Below are 8,266 nucleotides of genomic sequence, written 5' to 3'. Positions count from 1 at the left end.
TTAAACTTTATTCACTTGGAGTAGAACTTCCTGGTTAAATGATTGAAAAGGACCAGTTCTGCAAAATCTGTGAGAACATGAGCTTCTGCAAATGCATAATATAAATTCTCTCTTCCTTTTTTTTTTTAAACTTTATTTTTACAAACCTAGATCTCTTCCTGCTTTGATTTGTCTTTATCATATCTTTCAGAACAAGCCTTTGGTGGAATTCTAGGAAAGATTGAGATTAAGAATATATTAAAAATGTTCCACTTTGTACATTCTGTTTATATTATAGTAAACTAAGTTAGCAAGATACAATTAGGAATTTCACCCAAGGTATCAATCAGATGGAACCATTAGTCCACTGAAGAATTTACTTTTTAAAAAAGTTAGTGGAGGAAAGGAGAAGATGCTGCTTAAGAGTAATCAGAAATAAAGATGGTAAGCATCATATGGTAAACGTATACAAGTTTCGTCAGTTTTTAAAAAAAAATACAAAGATGGTAAGGCATCTTTGAAATTAATTTGTTGTCAGTAGGAAATTTCATCTGATATATATATAAATTTTGTTTCATAAAGCAAGGAGAAATGGTGTAAATAATACAAGTGTGGCTATTGACATATGAAAATGTCCATTTATTTTGAAAGTTGACTCCCCCCACAGATTATATAACTAGAATCAAATACAAATTTTCCCACTGTTCTTTCTTGCTTTGGAATATTTTTAAAAGTTACTTGAAAGTTCAGTTTAGATTGAAAAATAAGGGCCTGATTAATAGCGCTGTATCATGGTATTAGAGTACATATGTTAGTATTTTCATGAAAGAGGAAGAGGGCAATAACTGATTTACCAATGATTAAAAGATAGTGGTGATATTTTCCTTTGAAAGTTTGGGCTAGAAATTTATAACCTTTGGCCAATGAAACTACAGAAGCTTCAGTCACTGCTTCCATGCCACATCTCTACCTAAAGGGAAGGTGGAATCTGCCCTTCTCTCTTTTTTTTTTTTTTTGAGACTGAGTCTCACTCCTGGTGAGTGCGTCAATCTGTCATGACTACTTCGGTTAACATTCTTCTACTATAGATCTGCCTCTTTTTTAGTTTTTTTTTTTTTTTTTTTTTTTTTTTTTTTTTTTTTTTTTTTTTTTTTTTTTCTAGACTCATTAAAAAAAAAAATTAAAATAAACTTTTTTTTTTTTTTTTTTTTATTATTTACTATAGATCTGCCTCTAGTTTCAACCTCTAGTTTCAACCCTGATTTTTTCCCCTTAATTTCCAGAAGCATGATATAATATCTTTTTCAAAGAAAGTGGGAAGAATGTCCACAGATGTTAGGAGAAGACAATTATGCAGGGAAAATATTTTCTTAAATTAAAATTTAAAACAAAAGTTTGCAGGGAGTGGAGTGGGGGTTCAGCATTAGGGAGGTAGGAGATGATAAAAATACATACTAAGTAATTTGTAGCCTGATATGCTTTGTGTGTAGATTGCTTACAACTAACATGAAATGAGCATTTCATTCCTTAAGCATGCAGTTGGGGAAAAATGGGGAGCCAGGCTGGATGCACAAATTTGCACCAGATGCTCTGTATCCAGGTAGCAGAAATGACTAACAGCACTGGTATCCATCAGTCCTGGAGCAAAAGCATCTCCAGAGGAGGACATCTGTAAATCCCAAATCTGATCACCTTCATCATCATTAGGCAACAGATAGGATAAGGCTTCATGAAGAGAATTTTGGGGGCTTTCGATTGTTGAGAAAGTATATGTAGGAAAAAACTGGAAATTATGTCCAGGATTTTTTGTCTAACTCCTTATCCTGATATTGATAACATTTCACAACTAAAATAATTTTAACAGACACTTGATTAGTTTTTAAAAATGCATTTTCATGACCCGAGACTACAGAAATTGCCATTTTCTTAGGACGTAGTTTACATTCGACTCTCTGCTTACTATGTCCAGGGTATCCCTAAATTGGGGGAGAGAGCCAAGTCAGTTGCCATTTTGCCTTACTTTTACCAAGGACTAGCCTTCAGGTTCAGTTTTGCTCTTGACTTTGGCCCTGAATTGAGAACTGAGTCAAGAGAACAGAGTGGAAGTATGGAGACAAAGCCAGCAGCTTTACTCAAAAAATTTATATGAGTCTAGTATTTTTTTGTTTTTGAAAGACATGTTACTGAGCCCAACCCAGTTAGGGATCACTGAATATTGGGTTAAATAAAACAATAATGTTATTCATGTGTTAGAAATTAATATTTTAAAGAACTATGCACACTTTAAAATGTAACTGGATTTGCTATATAGGCCAGAGAAATATGGCTGTTACGATGAAGGCGTAACTTGTCTGGTTCTTGATTATTTATACCATTAGAGAAGAATGCAAATATGAATAGCTCAGAGTAGTTTAACTTTGAAGTGAGAGTTTATATGCACCTTTATATGTGGGATAACTGATGTCTTTGGAATAGACTTCAAATGAATGATAAAAACACCTGTAAAGTGATAGGACCTCTACTTTTTCTCATGTCCAATGTTCAGTTTCTTATAAACCAAGCATTAAGAGAAACAAAAAATTAATTCTCCAGATCATGAAGTTGTCTTCAACCTAAGCACAGAGGTATAATAATTACATTTCTCAGAAGTTCCCCCTCTGTTTTGAGTCTCAAGGGCAATTGAGATGTCAGTGAGGCTGTGATTAAATGTATTGGATTAGAGGATTTTAAATACAAACAAGTATTATAGGTGTTACCACTGACCCCGAAGGTAAGATTTACTATGAAAATTTATAGTGCAAGGAAGAATGATCATTTTCAAAATATACACTTTGCAACTTAAGTTGGCTGTCACAACAACAAAATATTACAAACCAGGATGTCTAAGAGCAGAAGTCCGTGGTTGCCAACTCTCAAGCCTCTTAGCTTAATCCAATCTAGGATGCATTTCCACTCTGCAACAAACAGTATTTATTTTTGCCTTATTTGCAGATAACAGTTTTAATGCAGGTACTGCCCACGGATTAGCTTTGAGCAGTGTCTTTTTGCTTCGTTTTTTTTTTTATTTGTTTGGTTTGTTTTGAGACTGAGTCTCACTCAGTCCCCCAGGCTGGAGTGCAGTGGTGCGACCTCGTCTCACTGCAACCCCTGCCTCCCGGGTTCAAGCGAGCCTCCTGCCTCAGCCTCCCAAGTAGCTGGGACTACAGGCGTGAGCCACCATGCCCGGCCAAGCAGTATCTTTTTGCTTTGAAAGTAACTTACATGTACATTTGTTTTCCTTGTGAATGTTTCTTTTTAACTGCAAACTAAGAAGCACTGAGCCCAGCATTCATATATTTGCAAACTCTGTCTTACTTATTTCTCAGTTTTTTTCCTCAGAAAAAATGCAATTCCTTCTTTAAATTTAATTTTGCTTTATTTCTTTATAAAGTGAAGAGTAGGTAGCAAGAATTCCTCTTGCCCTTTGCTATTTCAGTCTGGCATCAGTAGCAATTGTTGCTATGCCCAGTTTTCATTCATGGATTTTTCTGGGATTGAAGATGTATTGAGTTCGATGTTGATTATTTAATTGGGCAGTATAAGTAAATTCATTAGCTCTCCTTCCAGTTTAGTGAATACTGAATATCATCCATGATATTGCGTATTTCTTATACTTCTGGAATGCTAACCTGAAAATGGAAGTTGTAAGTCAGGGATGGTGGTATGTGCCTCTAGTCTCAGCTAGTTGGGAGGCTGAGGCTTGAGCCCAGGCCTTCATGGCTGTAGTGCAAAATGACTGTACTTGTGAATAGCCACCGCACTCCAGCCTGGGCAATGTAGCAAGAATCCCACCCCTTAAGAAAAAAGAGGAGAGAAAAAAATGGAAGTTGTGGAGAGGGAGGAGGATACTTGAATACTTTGACCATACTTGGCATAATAGACATTTTGAGGGTTTTTTTTTTTCTTAAAATTCCTCTGGATCAGTTTTCATTGTTTCTAGTAATTATATTTATCATTAATGAATTCATATTGTGCTCTAGCCCCTAAAGATAGTTTGATACGCTAACTTTTGTTTTGCCTTTCTAGCTGCTAAGATAGATAATGGTTATTTCAAAATGCACGTTTTTAAATGGTCTCCAGTGTGGATTGCTTCTGAGCTGCTGATGGATTGAATACATTGAGAAGGAATGTGTCATTTGGAATCCAGGACCAGTCAGCAAGGATAACTGCCTGATTTTATGGTCAGACTGCTCTAACTCTTATGGCATACTGATGACTTTTTCTTCCATTTTCCAAAAAAGCAAGTTTTGTCAGTCTCAGTGTTTCTCTGATCTAGCCACTCAATTCCATTCCCAAAGTAGTGACCTAGTTCTGTCACTTGGGTTTCAAAGGGAGTTGAAGTGTCACTGAGTGAGTACAGCAAACCTGTTTAATGATTTATAGGAAGCAAATAAAAAGAATTTTGTTTGCTTACCTAGAAGTATATCAAATTTTGGTTTCAATTTATAATTTTGCAAAGTATAAAGACATTTCCGGGCTAACTCCAGGTGAATTATTCAATATTTTTTCTCCTGTCTTAATGAAGTTAATTTTAATGCTGATTTCCTATAACCAAGAAAACAGTTGAATTAAATAACCCTCATCTTTTAAACTTAAAGCTTATACTACTAATAATCATTTAACATTCACTTCTTTTTTTCTGACTTAATTGGTAGGTAAATAAAATACTTCAAATTTGATTGGCAAATTGGAAAATCACTTAGAACGATCTGCTAGTATTTTTTATTCCCTTTGTTTTTTCCTTTACACATTTATACTGCAAAATAAATCAAGGACAAAGACTCACACTGAATTGATCAGCTTGTGTTTGGTCTTCATGGGAATTACATCTTTTTTCCCCTCAACATTTATTAAAGGAACATACAGAATTTCAGACTATAGCAAACTAATACCTTTAGCTTGACTAAGAGTTGATTTTCATTAAGGAACAGAACTTGTAATTTATTTCAACATACTTTAATGTATGACTCATCCCTGTTAAAGTTGTGAGACTCAAAACTATGCCCAAATCACTTAATTTTATGTCCTTCCCTGTTTACTGTGTCTGACCTTCAAGATTTCGTGACTGATGCTGAAATGGAAGCCAACCACTGCAGAAATTTGGGGGAAAATGAGATCTGAAGAATACAAGGGGAAGTAGGAATTCATTTCTAGCATTTGCAAACCTGCTTTATCGTGTCTGCTCTACCACAGTCAGAGGAAAAGACTGAGTTCATGGAAATTACCAGCTAAGCCTTACATCTGTCTTTAATGTTTTTAGAAAGTATACTGAAAAGGTAAGTGAGATGTCTGTTTTGAAGAAAGACTCTTACTAGGTACCTTAAAACCAGTTGTTTCCTATTAGTAAAGATGGGCAGCTTCTTTATTCCTAGCTTCAAAAAGCCTTGCCCCTGTTCGGTGTGTTTCTCAGTATTGTGGAGAAGGTAGTTTCTGAGCAAGGTGGTGCTTTTCCTCTGCTTCTCAGCAACTAAGATAGAAATTGCACTGAAGTGGACAAAGTGCCAATTTTTGTTGTCCTGTTGTGCTCAAATCCTTTTTTTAAAAAAGTTATTTCAATTGAGTCTTAGTTATATTCCTCACTATATAGGAAAAAAATCTTTAATGCCTCAAAGTTCCAGTCAGCATTACATTTGCATTACTCTTATTTGCAGCAAATATGAGTAAAATTATAGGTTTTTAAAGGTATCTAATAACATCCACTTATATTGGTTTTGTAGATAATCCATAAATTACCAGAAATAAATTATTCCACATTTATTACACACCCATGTAATAGGTGTAGTGCCAGGCCCTGGAATATACCAATGGTATCACCTCATGTGGTAAAAAGACATATTCCGCCATCCTGGAGTATACAGAGGTAGAGTAGCATATAGTTCATGTGCTCATGGAGTTCATTTTTATTGACATGATACAGATAGAATTGTAGTTTAGGGAATCAAAATCTAATAAAATGAGGCTAATTCCATTTTCCCATTAACACTAATAACTAGTGTGTAAATCTGAATATGACACATTCTATATGAAAGAAGCTCTGTGTTTGTGTGTGCATCTACACTAAATACTTCGTGTGTGCCAGGTACTGTTTTAAACTCTTTACATATTATTTTTTTAATTCTCATAAATGTTCTCTGAGGTAAGTACTAATACTAAAGCTTATTGTCTAAGGAAGGCAGAAAAATTAAGTAACTTGGCCTAAGTTTGCATAACTATGATCTGGGATCAATATTTGAACCCATACAGGCTGATTGCAGAGCCTGCACTCTTAATTTGAGTGTGATATTTATGTGCAATACCTGGCTATAAGTACCCACAAAACATTTCAAATTCTTTATAAAATTTGCTTAGTTAAAAAAGTACCAATTGCATAATATGGTTATAAGTCTAGTAGAAGTTAGGCTTTTTACAACACATGCTGCTTACTGCACCAAGGAGGCAACAAGGCTTTTTAGAGAGCCCAAAATTTCCTTTCTTCAACTCCTGCTTCCAAGGCAGTCATTTTGCATGATAACCGTTTCCCCAAAAAACACAGACACAAAATTTAAAGAACTGGAACAGAGGAAGCAGAGCTTATCATAGTATATGTATTTAGTACCCTGTCACTTAGGTCCACCCCTCTTTCTTTGTGGATTGTGGACATTTTGTTTAACTGCTAAATCATGAGAATATATGACTGCTGAGACTTTTCCAAGGATTTTTTAAAAAACACATTAGGCTTCGTGCAGAAGTAAAGAAAAAGTGCTCTGAGAACCCCAGGTAGGTAATTTACTTCCTATTGTACGCATAGTTTGTTTGAAACCTCTTCACCTCTATCCCTTATTGTTTTATACTCTGTAAATCTGATTTTACCTTTAATAAACTTTTCTGAAGTGAGTGAGTTTTTTTGTCTTATTTCCCATTAGATTCTCTACCTTCTTTGTTCACTTTATGTATGTTATTGCCACTCCCTTCAAAACTGGTGGTTTAATTAAAGTGACAGCATCTTCTATATACCTAGTACTGTTGAGGATTAAAAAATACATGTGTGCCAGATGTGGTGGCACACACCTATAATCCTAGCACTTTGGGAGGCCTCAGGCAGGAGGATTGCTTGAGCTAATGAGTTCAAGACCAGCCTGGTCAATGTGGCAAAACCCCATCTCTACTAAAAAGACAAAAAGTTAACTGGGCATGTGCACCTCTCACCCTAGCTACTTGGGAGGCTGAGAGGTGGGAAGGTCATTTGATCCTAGGAGGTCAAGGCTGCAGTGAGCTGAGAACAAGCCACTGCACTCCAGCCTGGGCGACAGAGCGAGACCCTGTCTCAAGAAAGAAGAAAAACTGCCAAGGCTTTGTTTGCTCCTAGTTCAGTGCAGGTTCCACCCAGTACTAAAACTCGGCAAATTTTTGCGGGAAAACCCAAAAGTTGTAGAATCAATATGAGCATTTAATTATATAGCAAGCAATTGTGGCAGAAAAAATTGACCTTAGTGACATCAAGTTAACTATTCTGTGAATGAGATTAACCAGAGGAACATTTTGACCATGTATCTTTTAAATCACTGTTTCTTAAACTTCAGTGTGTATGAGAATCACCAGGGATCTTGTTAAAATGCAGATTTTGATTTAGTAGGTCTGGGGTCAACCTGGAGAATTTGAATTTATTTTCTCTTTTTTTTAAAAGTAGTTTGAAATATATTTCACATACCATAAAATTCACTCTTTAAAACCGTCCAATTAACTATTTTTTTTAGCATGTAGAGTTGTTCCACTATCACCATTCTAATTTCAGGACATTTTCACCATACTGAAAAAGAAATCTTGTACTTATCACTCCCCATCCCCTTCTCCCTTCCACCCTTTTCCCCTCCACCAGCATCTGGGAACCATTAATCCAGTTTCTGCCTTAATTTACATCTTCTGGACATTTCGTACGTTTTATAGACTTCTGTACCTGGTGTCTTTCACTTAGTGTTCAAGGTTCATCCATGTTGTAGCATGTATCAGTACTTCATTCCTTTTTGTGGCTGAATAATACTCCATTGTATGGATATAGCACATTTTCTGTGTCCCTGCATCAGTTTCCATTTTTTGGCTATTATGAATAATACAGCTATGAACATTTATGTACAAGATTTTGTGTGAAAGTACGTTTTCATTTCTGTTGGGAATATACCTAGGAGTGGAATTATTGGGTCATATGGTAACTAACATTTTGAAGAACCGGGAAACTATTTTCTAAGGTGGCTGGACCATTTGAGAGTCTGCA

The 8,266-nt window shown here is 35.6% G+C and overlaps 1 long non-coding RNA gene across 1 annotated transcript; it reads left to right on the top strand.

Moving 5' to 3' along the window:
* Positions 1-1,284: 1,284 nt before the first annotated feature.
* On the top strand, positions 1,285-6,891 carry LOC115833042. Its single transcript, XR_004028478.1, has 2 exons — positions 1,285-4,199; positions 5,075-6,891. It is a non-coding gene; the product is annotated as an uncharacterized LOC115833042 (long non-coding RNA).
* Positions 6,892-8,266: the final 1,375 nt, after the last annotated feature.

This window comes from Nomascus leucogenys, chromosome 24, assembly GCF_006542625.1.
Source record: "Nomascus leucogenys isolate Asia chromosome 24, Asia_NLE_v1, whole genome shotgun sequence".
NCBI lineage: Eukaryota > Metazoa > Chordata > Mammalia > Primates > Hylobatidae > Nomascus > Nomascus leucogenys.
This window is presented reverse-complemented; position numbering and strand designations above follow the sequence as displayed.